Consider the following 16,323-nt stretch of genomic DNA (forward strand, 5'->3'; position numbering starts at 1 on the left):
CGTGTGGTCAAAAGACCACAGGTTTCTCAGGCAAATTCAGGTTCTGCCTGGAAAGATGCCACTCCACCATCGAGACTCCGTGTTTGCACATGCAAAATGTGGATTGCCTCTATTTTAGGTCATAGTCGTGAAGGTCAACCACAATGCATAGAAAGCACCTGGCACCTTGCCAGGTGCAGAGTAGGCGCTCAATTGATGGTAGCTATTACAGTGGCTGGTTTCCCGCAGGCCCCTGGCCCCCAGCTGTGGCTGATCTGCTGCTCTGGCTTCCTCTAAAATGTCTGTTTTTCACAGGGACTACCATTTTTCTTGTTGCGTTTGCCACCACCCAAAAGTCCTCCAATTATGGAATAGTTTCCCCAGTAATTATAGTTGTTTACTAGACTTTTTATTTTATTTTTTATTTTTTTAAAGATTTATTTATTTATCTTTAGAGAGGGAGGGGAGGGAGAAAGAGAGAGAGAAACATCAATGTGCGGTTGCTGGGGGCCATGGCCTGCAACCCAGGCATGTGCCCTGACTGGGAATCGAACCTGCAATGCTTTAGTTCACAGTCCGTGCTCAATCCACTGCGCTATGCCAGCCAGGGCATGTTTACTAGATTTTTTAAAGGTAACCTAGACTTTTGAATATTATCATCCTATAACAGAAGAATTTGAAATGAGTTACCAAGAAGCTACTTGAAGGGTATTCAAGTCGTTGCCAAATGAAAAAATGGGGGTTCAGCTACCTGCTGACACAGAAGCCAAACTTGTGAGGCAGGTGTTGATGCAAAAGGAAAAAGGTTTTATCCGGATGCTGCACCATCTAGGAGAATGGTGGACTCTTGCCTCAAACCTCATCTCCTCCACAAAGCCCAGACCAAACCCAGCTGTCCTCATCAAGAGAGCAACAAAAGGCAGTGCCCAGAGTGCCCACTCCATTATCAAGGACTGGCCAGTGGAGCTCCAGGGGGCTGCGATGCGGTCATCCGTGCAGGGGATGGTGGCTTCAGGCTCCCCCTTGGAGGCCACATGTGGAGCCTTTTCAGCCGTGGCCATGAGGCTGCTAGGGCCACGAGATTGCCCGCTTCTGGGTGGGAGAGCACATGAACACACTGGTGAATGCTTCACCGGGTCAGTGAGAGAGAGAGAGACTCCCTCGTGGAGCTCGTGGGCCACAGGACCGCTAAGATCACATGGCCCATGGAAAGGATAGGCCAGTGTGCCACCTGAGTGCAGGTCCCGAGCAGCAGGCAATGCGCAAGAGGGATCAGGTGCCAAGCAGCAAGCCACGGTCAAGAAGCGGAGCCAGTCCAAGCAGCCAGAGAGGAGCACGAGCAGAGCTGGTTCTGAATAGCAGCAAACAACAGACGAACAAGAGATAGTTACTTTTTTTCCCCTGCAGCTGTATCCATTTTGGGTGTGGGGTGGGCCAGGTGGTTTCTCAGAAAGACAAGTTAACTTCCGAAGCTTTCATTTGCTTTGGGTGTGTCCACCTCCCAACCAATCCCTTCTTTCCCCAGGCTAGATTGACAGGCCTCTTTGGACCAGCACCTCCCCCTGCTGCCATTCTGACTTCTTTAGTACCTGTGCCTGCCTTCCACTGCTCACACCCTTAATCTGGTATTGGAAGGGTGGGGGCAAAGGCTTTCCCTCTTATGCAATTATCTTTCTGGCTCTCAGAGCTATGGAGGCCCTATTTATTCATCTAACTTCGGGCTGCTGGGGTCTTATCCATTCATATTTCCAGCTTTCAGCACACTCAGTGTAAGAACCTCCCCCTGCCGCCATCCCAGCTGGTGGGGAGACGCCCCTGACTCCACCTGAGGCTGCCCAGCTTTCCTGCCCTCCAGGCCGTGTTCCTTGTTGCAGCAGCAGCTGCAGTGGCTGGACCGTCCTCAAGTGAATGCTCTGCCGCAGCCAGACCCAACCATCACTCCCACTGGGGGAGGCGGCACCCTGCTGTTTGCAGTTTCTGCCGGGCTTCCTGCCACCTCTGGGCTGGGCAGTCACGTGGCCAAGATACAGCCATCAGCCGAGCCTCCGGGACTCCATGACCCACCTCTACAGGGGCACCCACTGCTCCCTGCAGGTTGGTACCGTCGGCCCAGTGTCAGGTGCCTCAGCTCACAGAGGAGGGGTGGGTGGGGAGGGTATGGGCTCACCCTCTTGTAACAAAATGAACTTGCTTCATTTCATCTCAAGCCTCTTCCTTCTCTAAAAATAACCTCATGTCCCATAATAGGGCCTCGAACCTTAGTTCTTTTCCAGTTCAAATTCGGTTTACTAGTTGCCCAGGATTTTCCTACACAATAAAACAGGTATTACCCTTTTTTGTTTCAAGGTTGTAAATCCTGTTGTCACCAAACGGCCAGTGGGGTCCTGCTGCTGGCTGCCACCCTTGAAACAATTCTGGAGACAAAGATTTGGTGACAAAGGAAGGGAGTCTTGATTGAAAAGCTTCACAGTTTTGGAATAACAGCTTTCCACAGGTGTTAGTCCCTTAAGCCTATCAATTAAGACTAATCTCGTTAACTCCTTGGTTACAGCTTTAATCACTTAAGCCTATCAATTAAAGCTAAAATCTTTAACTGCTGAGTTCCCCTACCATTCCTCCTATTAGTTTTAAGTTATCTTATTTCCATAGGATTTGTTTACAAACTAAAACAATATAAGATGCAAAGGCTACACAATTTTAGAAGAATGGCAGGCTTCTGCCTCAGAGCCCGTCCCCTCTAGGGCACCCAGAGAATAGCCCTGACCCCCCTGGCCAGGCCAGCGTGACCCTGGGCTTCGCCTGGAGTTTCTTCTCCCACCCAAAACGCCGTCTTTTGGGAAACACAGGCAGCTGCAGCCAATCATCCAGGCATCCGCTAGGAGGAAGACAGCCAGAGAGCCAGCCTCTTTCCTCCCTTTATGAAATCTTCTGGCCCATAATTCCATGCACCCCAGAGGCATTCATCTCTCAGCCAATCCAGTCCCAGACTTTTCACCACTGCCTCGGGCAACCTCCTCCTACAGCCTCTCCCTGCTCCTCCCAGCAATGTGATCAGATCTCTCTGCATCATTGTGACCTAGGCTCCCAACCTTCAATCTTCAGATCTTTCCATTTCTTCTGGAGGGTTTAAATTTAATTAAGACTTTAGTGGCATGCATCCTGTCCCAGTGTCTTCCTGGTTTCAACATAGAATGTTCCTTATTCTCTGCCCCTCAGTCCCTGTGTGAGGTTCCAGAGATAGAGACACAGCCATACGCCATCTCTGTCCTCCTGCTCCCTCTTCACTGGGTGCGTCAAATACTCACCAAACTGTGTTACAATTGGCCATGACATGTACCATAGCACAAGCACTTACAGGGTCTCAAGAGGTCCCAGGAAAGGAAAGGTAAACCACACAGAACAGGAGACATTTGAGTAACCCTGAGGTGAGACTTTGATTAGCCAATGAGATGTGGAGATACTTTCGGGCTTAGGAATGAGCGTGCGCAAAGCCATGCATGGAACTGCATGGAATATTCTAGGAAATGGCCAGAGGTCCTATAATAAATGAGCACAGGATGTTTGTAGAGGAGTTATCGAGATGAGCCTATAAGAACAGTTGACGATACACTGAAGAGTTGTTAAGTGCCTTTAATACTGTAATAATGAGGTAGAGCATTTTTCCGCATAGGCTCTGGGGACTTAATCTTTGACATTAGTCTCTAAGCAAGACGTTAGACATAAGGAATGGGTAATTAAGAAGGGCACTTTATAGAAGATAACAATGATTGTCAAGGAAGAAATGAGAGAGCAATTGTGTGGGAAAAAGTAGAAGAACGCTTCATGGACAATGTAATTGTGAGCTTGAAGGAAGATAAAACTTTGAATTCAAGAAAGTGTGGGCACTGAAGAAGGGAAGGTTTTTCTATGGCAGCAATAACAATCGCAGCCAGCACTTGTAAGTGTCTGCCCGTGCCAGCATCCTGCACTCTCTGTCCATGCCCCTCGGACGCCTAGGGCATGGGGGCGAGCTCTCTGTGCTTCCAGTTCTCAGTTTCTGTAACTCGCTCTCAGAGGAGGACGGTAAATGTTATTGACTGGGACTAGGACACTGTTATTCCTCATGAGAAAGAATACGCGCTCTGGAGCTCTGTGATGGTAGGTGGGAGCCCAGAGGATTCACTGTGGCCAAGACCTTGAGACATCGAGAGCCTCAGCCCAGAGGAAGCTGGAGAGAGGGAGCAGAGGAAGAGGCCAACATAAACAAAACTGTGCATGCACAAAGGTAGGGAAGAAGAAAGCGGGTTCTATAAGAATGGTACTTCCTACTGTGAGCCCCCTGAGATTGGGACCCTGTCTGACTTCTGCAAGAGCCCCTGCACCCCTTCAAGCACAAGAGCCAATAATTACTACTCCAAAAAGGAATTGGAGCCATGAGGAATAACAATTAGGTTTATCTTAAACAAACAGACACCAGGATAGTGGCAGGAGTTCAGCATAAATTGTTACTACAGGAAGCTGTACAATTATCACTAGGAAGTTACCAAAGCAAAACTCTTCCAGGACTGCAGGATAAGTCATCTTGAAACCCATCTTAGGAACTATCCAAGAGAGCCCATGGCCTTCCCTTGTAAGGCACCCCTGGATTCTGATCCCAACAAGGTGCTTGTTCTGTACTTTGACGATGGTGATAGATATACAAATCTAAACCTGGGATAAAATTTCAGAGAACTAAACACACACACACACACACACAAGTAAACAGAAATCTGAATGACACCAGTGGACTGTGTTGAACCTAACACCTTATTTGTGATATTGTACTTGCTCTATGCTTTTGTAAGACCTTGGCATTGGGGAAAAATGAACAAAGAGTGCCTGGGATCTCTATTATTTCTTACAACTAAATATAAATCTTCAGTGATCTCAAAATCAGTTTAATGGCTAGGAATGGATCATGGTTGGAAATGGTGGAAAGCTGTCATTCTAATCTACTCTCTGCTACTGCAGAGGTTGGAGAATTAAGGGCATATTCCTTTGAGACTAGGGCTCCGCGTGTGATGTAGGTGTCAGATGCGCTCCCGGGATGCCAGGAAGGTGGAATGGTGTAAGCATGGTCATGGAGGCATCAGATCCTGTTCTCCAATCCCCCCCACCCCCTACCCCCCCATGGCTGGTTTGAGGCGACATCCCAGTCCCAGACACGGATCAGGATGTAGAGCATGGCACCCACTGCTACTTGCCAGTGCACAGGGAACAGACATGGTGCGGTGCTAAATGCAATGGTTCTGGAGGCAGTTTCTAGATTCCTGGGTTATGGTCAACACTGTGTGTTCCCAGGGCCATGAGTCAGTGGGATGTTGCCCCTTCTCCACCTTCCCGATGGTGACAGAGGTGGCAGTGACCCGGAAGGGCCCGTGGAGTGGTGTTGCTCTGGGGGTCATTCATGGAGGTTTACCTAAAACCTCTCAAGGTTTTCTGAGGCACGTCGTTCTTGGTCCTACATCCCTTCTGTTGGAAAGAGCTGTGCTTGTGTCACTGTTGTCTTCAGCTGACCTGCGATGCTGATGCCCTCTGACTTTACGGGCCCACCATTCTCCCCCTGGATCCCCTCCCAAACAAGCTGTCCTCAGTCTAGTAGCCTAGAGCTGTCCAGAGATGGTTAAAGTCGTGGGTGGCCGGTGGGGCTCTCTAACAGCTAAAATTCCCTGAGGTGTTACCTGACAGTGAACAGGAAAAGCAAGCAGAAACGATGTGGTCTGGGCTACGGGAAATTGTTGATGTCTTCGCCTGTACAGATAACAGGTTGCTGTTGATTGCAGCAGCACAGGTATAAGTGCCAGGGAGAACTTGGAGAAAGCAGGATGGTGTTTCAACGAAGCTGCAGCTGTGTAGCATGAGTGAGTCCTGAGATCTAGTACAGCATGATGGCGAGGGCTGATAAAAGTACCCTGTACACTGGACACTTGCTAAGAAAGTAGTTTTCAGGTGTGCGCATCACTAAAACAAAATGTGGAGAAGGATCTGACCGTAGTAATCATCACACTGTGTATGCATATCAAAGCTTCATGTTTTACTCCTTAAATATATACAATTGTTATTACAAATGTGAATTTAATTTTTTCTTACATATTTAAACTTTCCTATCTTAATAGATTTGTTTGTTCTTAGGGAACATCTTGGTGAGATTGTGCTGTGCGTCCCAGGGGAAATAAAAAGCATCTGAGAGATTTTTTCTTTTTTTTTTTAGATTTTTATTTATTTAATTTTAGAGAGAGAAGGGAAGGAGAGAGAGAGAGACAGAGAGACAGACAGACAGAGAGAGAGAGAGAGAGAGACATAAATGTGTGGTTGTGGCCTGCAACCTAAGCATATGCCCTGACTAGGGATCGAACCTGCGATGCCTGGTTCACAGCCCATGCTCAATCCACTGAGCTACACCAGCCAGGGCCTGAGACATTTTTTCTAAGCTCCTATCTGTCCCCCCTGTAATATTCTTCAGTCCATCCCTCACCACTTTAATAACCTCCCCTTTGCAGTATATAGAACAAAATGGAAGTGTCCTCGAAGCCACTGTAAACGGATGGGCTGAGACCGACACGGTCCAGCGCTATTGTGGTGAGTGGCGTGAGGCAACCGTGGCTTTCAAGTTCGGAGAGGAGAGCCCAAGCAGTCCTGCACCCTGGAGCAGAGCCACCTTCTCCGTGGCCTCAGCTCCCCCGTGCTCTTCCTCCTTCTCCCTTTCTCCCCACCCGCCTTTCATCGTCCTCAGAAGCCCATGTGTGTGAAAAGCTACAGAGGAATGTGGGTGGGTTGACTTGGATAATTAAATCCATGTTGCATCGTATTCTTTAGAATTAATAAGGAATTCATCCCATTGAAACTCACCATGACATCTTCCCCCTGACTCAGATTTCTTTTGCTTTTCTCTCCTTTCCTTGGCTAAAAGCATTAGACATGGGGCTATGGTTCAAATTAGCATCCTACATTTTTCTTTTCTTTTTTTCAATTGAACTTTTCTGTTCAGTGAAGAATTTAATTTGTTTACATTTCATTTCTCTTCTAGTCCACTTACCCACCATTGTCTTCTTTCTTCCTCGTCCTAGAAAACTTAGTAAAGGAGAAAACGAGAGAGCTCTTCGTCTTGCTTATGACCTCGAAGTTGGAGTAAGTACACTGCTGACCCGACCCTGACGATCCCGACCTTGTCTTTGGAGGTTCTTCTTCCCCAGTTCCTCATGCCCTGCCACCCTGCAGGCCGCGTTCTCACGCATGCCCACTGAGACCAGAGGGAGCTGTGTGTGTGACCAGAGTCAGGGAGAGCCGGCGAACAAACAGCGAACCAACCTGGGTCATGTTGCAAAACACCTCTTTATTGGGGGTAATAATTTGACTTCATTCCCTTATAAAAGTGGATTTATGGGACGGATGGGTAATATATATTTTTCTGCCACTGTTTCTGCAGGACAGTGATGGTATCAGTTAGGATTGGAGTCAACTGTGAGTAACATAAACCCGAAATAACAGTGGCTCGGACATGGCAAAAACGTTTTCCCCGCTCACACGCACAACCCGCAGTCCTGGCTGGCACGGTGGCTGTGCTCTGTGATGATGCCCCCACCTTCCTCAGGGATGCAGGCCTCATGCAGCTCAGGGCATGGTATGCGGCTTCGTGGTCCAAGTAGGGTTTACATTGTCATTTCAAGAACTTTCCTATAAACCATCCAAAAGAGTCCATTCCCTTCCTTTGTGGCTCCTGGCAGCGACCCCACAGGGTGCCTAAGTTTCGCTTCACACATGAAGATCTGGGCTGAGCAGGGAGACCAACACAGGCGTGATTCCAAATTGTGTAGCTTGTTGGATGTGAAATTTGAGCCAATCCCTTCACCTCCACCAGGCTGTATTTCTCTTATATGTAAAATGGAAATTATAATGTATATATCTCTTAGAGCAGTCTATGAATGCAAGACAATAACACGTGTGAAAGAGTCGGCCACCCAGCCCACGTGACTCAGCAGACCGAGCGGCCTCCCGTGAACGGAAGGCCGTTCACGGGACCACCTGCTGTGGTTCTGTCCCTGGTCAGGCACATGTTAGGGGCAACCACACGCTGTTTCTCTCCCACGTAGATGTTTCTCTCCCTTTCTCTCTCTCCCTCCCTTCCTCTCCCCCTCTCCCCCTTCAGCACGTCCTCAGGTAAGGATTTCAAAGAAAAAGACCCTGGCTGATGTTGCTCTCAGTTGGTTGGAGCATTGTCCTGTAAACCAAAAGTTGGGTTCAATTCCCGGTCAGGGCATATGCTGGGGTTGCGAGTTCAGTCCCCGCTTGGGGTGTGTTCTAGAGGCAACTGATAGATGTCTCTCTCTCTCCCACTGATGTTTCTTTCCCTTTCTCTCTTCCTCCCTTCCCCTCTCTCTAAAATTAGTGGGCATGTCCTTGCATGAGGATAAATAAATACATAAATAAATAAAAATAATTGACCTATGAACCTAACAAATACCATTTAACTCTTGCTGAGTGGTTTTCCATTTTCAAAGCAAACCAAGCCTATGTTTAGAGACTGGTGATTTTTCCCCTAGTGAGAACACCTGCCAAAGCGGGCTGTATGCTCTTCTCCCAGTTAGGAAAAAAACGAAAAAAACGAATGGGAAGAGGGCAACCTCAGCCTCACTGGTGTTGCCCCATCAGTGAAGCAGGTTCACTCTCTCATTGTTGCTTCCTCTGTCGGGGACCCAGTGGATGGATGGCAAACTCCTACTCCCCACTCCCTGCTATCCCAGTGTTTCTTAAACAGCAGGCTGAGAGACCCACTGGTGCCTTGGGAAATCAGTGTCCTGGGTGATGACCGGCACCAGATTAGGAAAGAATACAATGAATTAGAATAGGTTAGAAAAAAGTCAAGTGCATCACAAATAATCAGTATATGTTTTGCATGGAATGGGTTTCATAATGTGTGTATGTTCATGTGTGTATATTCTATGCTATAAAATAAATGTCTTAAAATGGGCCATGAATCTTTAAAAAAAACAAATAAAGAGGGAGGAATCATTCTACCTCATGTTAAATCTTACCATACAGATACAGCAATTAATACACCGTGGTGTTTGCAGAGAGGTGGGTGCCTAGATCATGGAACATCATAGAGGACCCAGAAATAGACCTCCGCAAACATGCCCACCTGATTTGACAGTGGTGCAAAAGCAGTTTAGGTGGAGGAAAGGGCAGATGGCCTTTCAATTCAAATGGCCTTTGAAAAAATGGCCCAAGTAGATCATCTTAGGTCTGCATTCTAAGTAGCAGCAAGAAGACAGGAGTAACCACTGCGTGCCAGCTGTCTTTTAGCAAAAATACCTAAAACTGCCGCTGCGTCTTTAGCTCTGCCCTGTTGGATAGAGCTTAGAAATACTAACTCTAAGAAAACCTGAGAAATGGTATCTTTATTCTGAGCAGTTGGATGCCAATAAAAATTTCTATCATTCTGTTGAAGTAGAAAAAAAATAGGTACCAGGTGACAATCTACTGTCCGTGGGACACAGAGATGCTGCGCCTGTGCAGGGTGGCGTCTGTCCTGCACCCCAGAACACTTCTGCGGCATGTGTCAGACCCGTGGCTAAAAACCTCAATGTCTCCTTCATGCTCGGAGGGTAAGGTCCAAGCCTTTTCCTAAGGACATTTATGTTCTTGAATATCTGACCCAAGCCTAGATCTCCAGCCACTACCTGCCTACTGTATTCTGCAAGTGCTAAGACTCGACCACCTCGGAGCTCCTGCTCAGGGCCTTCCTCCCCTGTGTTACTGTCCACACCCACCCCACTCCTACAGCGAACAAATGATGCCTCTTCACCTTGCAGCCTGGAGAAATTGGCATTTCCTCTTCTCTCCGATGTCCTTCCAGACTTCACAAACCCGGCAAGAGCAACTGTCCCTCTCTCTCAGCTTCTACTAATTCATATGAATATCAATTATAGCCCTTACCTCATGTCTTACTGGGACTTACTTACATGTTTTTGTTGTTGTTGTTGTTGTTATTTTTATTTTGTTTTTCCCTGGAGACAAGAAGCTCCTCCAATACAGCACCTCTCTTCCTGAATCCGATTGCCACGAATCTTTCAATCTCTCCTCACTCCTAAAATGATTTGTTGAATTATTGAGAAGTTTCTTGGGGTCAAAACCTAGAAAGAGGGGGAGAAAAGTATCCATTTACAGCAGGTGTGCTTTGAATGGACAAAGCTGTTATTTCACAGGGTTAGCTGTGACGGAACTAACCCTAATCTAATCTCTGTTTAGAGCTGCTTTAAAAAGCTAAGGTGAAAAGGATGATTCTTTGACATCTTGAGAGTCCTATTTCACTGCGGTGAGCACACTGGATTCAGAGGAGAGCCCGGGAGAGCCCCCTCGGACATCCTGTGTCTGCGGTGGGAGCACCTGTCTGCTGGAGGGAGAAGACGTCAGACGTCGGCACGCAAAGACAGGACCACAGAGACAGCTTCCGAAACATCATCTCTCCAGTGGTACGGTTGGGAGGAAATCCTCCTCTCTCTAAGGGAAAACAGAAGTTTTATGCTTAGAAGTCATGTCTTTCTTTCTTACACAAACAGTTTTTATATTGTATTAGTATTTTTGTAAATTTGTGCTTGACATCTTTCACATCAGTACACTTATCGGAGAGGGGTTAAGTGGGGAAAACTTAGGACTGTTGAATGACACCTCCCAATTTCCCCCTCCCCTGAGCCCCTTTTCTGCTCTCGTCTTCTACGAGTTTGACTGTTTCAGATTGCTCATACAAGTGCAATCATGCCGTGTTTGTCCTTCTGTGTCTGGCTTTTTATTTTTATTTTGCTTAGCATAATGTCCTTCAGGTTCATCCACACAGTCGCAGATGGCAAGATGTCCTTTTGTTAAGGCTGAATAATATCCATTGTGTGTGTGTGTGTGTGTGTGTGTGTGTGTATTCTGTCCAGAAGGTATCCAGCCATGTAATGTGAAAAAATAGAGACATTTATTGAAGAAGATAAAAGACACAAGAAACATTGTACACAGGACAATGATGCCTCAATCCCCTTCAAAGTAGGCACCTTGGGACCTCACACAGTGCTCCTAGTTGCCATCGGCTGCCCCCTCATATTTTCCTGAATCTCACTGATGGTCTGGAATCTCTTCCCTTTCAAAGGTGATTTTAGTTTTGGGAAAAGCCAGAAGTTGCAGGGTACCAAATCTGGGCTATAGGGGGACCAAGTCGCCCAAGTCATTTGATGTTTTGCCAAAAATCTCTGCACAAGTCGTGATGCATGAGCAGGCGCATTGTGGTGATGAAGCTGCCAGTCACCAGCTGCCCACAGTTGTGGCCTTCTGAATCATCTGAGTAGTTTCCATGGAGGAATGTTGTTCAAGCTTAACTAAAAATTTGATGCCGATTCACTGCTCTACTCAGTCCTTTTGAATGTGACGGCCACACAGTACACATGCTCACACAACAGTGTCTACCACCCCACTGACTAGCACAGTGAAGTCATCATTGTTCACACACACACATTCCAGTCCACTCTCCTGGGCTGCCGGCTCACATGGATATCGTGTAAACCATTCTCGTTATATTAACAATCACTGGAGCTTTTCTGGACTGATTGTGTGTGTGTGTGTGTGTGTGTGTGTGTGTGTGAGACATTTGCTTTATCCATTCATCTATTGATAGATACTTATTGGTAGTTTGTTTCCACATTTTGGCTATTATGAATAATGTGTGCCTCCTTTTCAGAATGAGGTATTAGTTGACATTTTCATCGGTGACGTCCTTCAAGTGCATTTGGCAGGCTTCAAGTGCCAACTGGCCTTCATAAGCCTCAGTTTCTTAAAACTGTAAAATGTAGATCCCCTAGTGTGGCAGAGACAGCTTTGTTTTTCAGCTCTGCATTGGCTCCTTCACATTTCCCAGTCCTCCCTTTGGACCAGAGCCACGTGACATGTTTTAACCAATAAGCTGTAAACAGAGGTGTTGTGAGTCGCTTCCCTTCATGACAAGTAGGATCGAATGTCTGCTGTCCTTGTCTCCCCGTGAAGGGCGTGTGTTCCAGATGGTGCGGCTTCAACATGGAGGGAGATTTTATGAAACAATTGAGGAACGAGTCTCCGTGCATCAAGCCACTGAGCCCGGGAGTTTGTCGTTGCCGGTGGGATTAATAACCATGACTAACACGCTGACAGTGAAGTTCTCGGGGGAATTAAACAGGTCATTTACACACGAGCTCGAGCACAGCATCGGAGAGAAACAGATGTCAGCCGTATGGTGACACAAGGTCGACCATGTAATAAAGTGGCTATATTGAAAGAAAGATGTCTAGAGGTTAGGAAAACTTCATTCTAAGAGTTGAACTTTAAGGCCTGGATTTAGAAGCTATTTCATCTAGTGTTTTCCAAACTTGTATAATTACAAACCTCAAGTTCTTAGCAGAAAATATGTATTTCCAGGCCTTGGCCCAATTATAATGAATCAGAATCTCAAGGGGAGATTTTGATCCCAATTGTGTTGATGGTTTTTATATGGACGGGGACTGAGTCACACGAGGTTGAGGACTTTTCTGAGGCCATCGACGCGGTTATTGAGCATGCTGGGGCTAGAACCCCACTCCCACTAGTCTAACGCTTTACTTCTGGGCTCAGAAAACAATGTTCCAACAGAGGGAGGCTGAGACTGACCCTTTGTCCCCCTTTCTCTGATAAATCCTGTCAAGACCTGCAAATGATTTTACCCCTTAACAATGAAAAGAAGATGTAATTTTAAAATTACCTTGGATGTACAGTAAAAGCAGCATTCCCATAATCAATCATCCGAAATCACGGGGTTATTTGGAGCTATTTGAAGGAAAGTAAATTGAAAACATGTTGTTAAACAATGCACCAAAGAGTTATCAAATCATAAACATCTAGATTACTTTAACATGTTGATTATTCCACATTTAGGGTCTCCTTACAAGGTAACGCTGGCCATGAAGAGACCTGGAAAATTCAATGAATCCCTTCCTAAGTTGTTAACTGTATTGCGTTCAATCACTGGGCTATGTGAGAACATATGTTGAAGTTAAAAAATCACACATATATACATATATATACACACATATATATGTATATATACACATATATTCTTCTCTTTGGAGCTATTATTCACACTTTTCACTAAGCAGAAGACATGGAGGCCTGTTATTAGGACATGTCTCTAAGGATATAGAAATAGCTTGGGGAATGCAGGGGTATAACATTGAACACATTAAAATCTATCTGGAGCTTTGGAAATCAAATATACAGACATTCCATAATGACCCTTGGGTTTTAGCATAATTCCTGAACCTGAAAATTCATAACTAAATAATGGCAGCCCATTTATGACATAAAATGCCTTAAACCATTTGTTTATTATTATATGTGGATTTTAGGTTTTATGTTTAAGAAAATTGAAAGCCTACCCTTTTTTCCCCCCTCGGAGAGGTGATATACCAATTACCTTGGAGAGTCTATGTTTTTCTCACTGGAAGAAAGCTGAACCAGGCCTGAAATTTACGTCAAGGCATCTAGTTGGTTATCAAATCTACGATCACAGGCCCTGGTTAAACCAAACCAAATTAAATTAATCTTTGTTGAAAATAAATGATGTCATTCCTGGAGGATCCTGTTTTACTCTGAGGACGGTGGCCTGGCTCTTCGAAGCGGCTTGCACAAAAAAGCGCAGCCTGAAGTCATTCTCGAGGCTGGAAAGAGGAAATTGCCTCGCATGTGGCAGGTGTCTGCAAGGAGCCCTACCCACGAGTGATCTGCGTGTGATCGGAGGGATCCTCATTACAAGACTCAATCATATACGTGTTCTTCCTGAGGCCGGATTCAGAGCCCGAAGTCTAAAATCAGTCTCCATGTTACTTCTTCCCTGAGTTCTGAAACGGGCCCAGGGAGGAGGAGAAGCCATTCGTCTGACGGAGAGTCGCCGTGCATCCTCTGACTTCCCTTGGAATGGATTCCTTATGTGGACTCACATGATGTGAGCTGAGTTGCATCTGGTTATTGTGTTAGAGCATTTTGCTGAAACCCAAACTGAGTCTGTTGTTGTGGGCTGATTTATCAGTGTGGGAACCAGAATGGAACTGAGAGGTGTGACGACGAAGAGGTTGCACTGCGGGCCTCCGTCCAGGTACACAGTAAAGTGAAATGGCCTGGTGCGGGGGGGGGGGGGGGGGGGGGGGGGGGAGGCGGGGGTGGCCAGGAGAAGCACACACAGCACACTTCTGCACGGAGAAGCCTTCTCCTAGGACTCGGATAACAACGGCAGCAGCCTGGTGGGAAGAAAACAGAGTTTGAAATCAGACACAGCGGACTCTTAAGCCTGGCTCCACCGCACAGGAGATACGATGTTTAAGTTCTGCAAACCCTCTGAGCCTGTTTTCCTATCCGTAAACTAGTAAAAATAGTGCCTGCCCCGTGGAGTTGTGAGAATTCATGGGAGACTTTCTGCCTAGTACCTGGAACCTGGTGGGTCTCAAAAAGTGAGGAAAATGGCAATTTTTCAATAATCTCATCAGCAGCTCACTTGCACTGGACATTTATTATGTGCAAAGCACTTTACCTGCTAATGATGCCTAGCACACACGTAGCCTTAGCAGGTACCCAATAAATCAGTCACGGGACGACAACACGATGCTGAATCACTTCTCATACTGACAGTCTTGGGCCCGCAAGACCAGAGGGGAAGTGTCCGGGTGCCAGCGCTGTGGGTCCCTGCCGTGCACACAGGGGCTTGGGTTTCTCAGGGCGGAGGGGGCATCCTCTCCGCGCCTCAGGTCCCTGCTGTCCGGTGGACGGCTGCACCCTGGCCACTGGGGTGGCAGGCCTCGTTGAGTGTTTTGTGGTCTTGCCGCTTCTGAGTCCAGAGGGTAAAAACTGAAACACAAACTAAAAATGTCAAGTTCTATTCCGCTCCAAGAGCTCCCAAGGGCTGGGCAGAGGTTTTGCAGTTTCACCGCAGGCATTTACGAGGGCTGCATGCTTTGGCAGGATTGAGTCTCCAGATAGCCCAACCTCTGCAGACCCAGAATGCAGCTGGATTTCAGGGGTCGCGCACGGGGGAGGTTCTGGGGGGTCCTGGAAAAGACTAATTCAACCTGGGTTCATCAGCGTGCTGCACTCAAGCCCCCGTGTAGCCGGGGTTTGCTCGGTTTCTGGTTTCAAGATGAAATTTTCACACGGCCCAAATCCCAACCCACCCTAATTTAAAGAAACAGGCACTTGGCATGTGATCCAGACAGATCAGCAGTTGCTCACATACAGCTGTGCACATCTGGCACACAGGTATGTGATTTTGCATGAAGATAAATTGTGTGGGGACCAAATGCACAGTTGTGAAGCTAAAAATGAATCGCTTCTTGGAAGCAATCTTCCCGCACAGCAGGGCCTCTGCGTGAGCTTGATCTTTTCACTCAGCCTTTTTCAGAAAGCCCAGCTTTCTCCAGAGGGTCTGTGGGCGAAGGAAGGGACGTGCCCACACCTGCAGCTGGCTCTCTGCCGCTCCCTCCGATCGGAACTCGGACACCGTCTCTGACAGCCGAGGTCAGGTGGCCTTCCCAGGGGAGCCACTCAGAGCCCGGGCTCAGGAAGAAGCCGGGCCCTTCCTTGGTACCGCTTCAGTTCGCGTCAATTGTTTCATTCAGGGCCTCACTTTCAGGGAGGGGGCCCTTCTGTGGGTGGTTTCTGAAGGGTTGGGGCCCATCAGCAAACTTGGTGGAGCAGGAAGTCCACCTCCCTTGAGGGCCTCAGGAGTCGATGGCGTCCACCCCATGGGGGCATCTTTCCCATCGTCCATGCGCTTGTAACTCAGGGGGAAGGAGTCCCGTGCTCACATGCTCTTTGGGTCAGAGGGGTCTGCTTCCAGGTGCATCCCTGGCCCGGACAAACAGGAAGAATGAATCCTGGGACCAGGGTCCCAGGCAGCACTGCTCAGTGGGCTCAGTGATGGAGGCTGGACGTCAAATGTCCCATCACAGGCTCCAATTCAGCTTCAGCGGCAAGATGTTCCTGGGTGTTGGCGCGAGTAAATCAATCGTTTCGAAGGAAATTCTACCCAACTTTTTACTATGTGATGATAATACAAGCAATGATCTAGCAAACGGATCTTTATTCTTGGTTCTCTCTCTTCCATATCTATCTGTCTCTCAAAACAAACAAGTCCAATAAGTGAAATGAAATTGGAATGATTTTAGAGGGAAATGTAACCTCCATCTTGTCCCACTGGAGTTGGAGTAGATTAGCCATAATATCCATTTCTGCAATGTCCTATATGCTGTTTTGGTCTGATTTTTTTTTTTATTCCTTTTCCAGCTCAGTCAACCC

This window comes from Phyllostomus discolor, chromosome 6 (genome assembly GCF_004126475.2).
Source record: "Phyllostomus discolor isolate MPI-MPIP mPhyDis1 chromosome 6, mPhyDis1.pri.v3, whole genome shotgun sequence".
In the NCBI taxonomy this organism is placed as follows: domain Eukaryota; kingdom Metazoa; phylum Chordata; class Mammalia; order Chiroptera; family Phyllostomidae; genus Phyllostomus; species Phyllostomus discolor.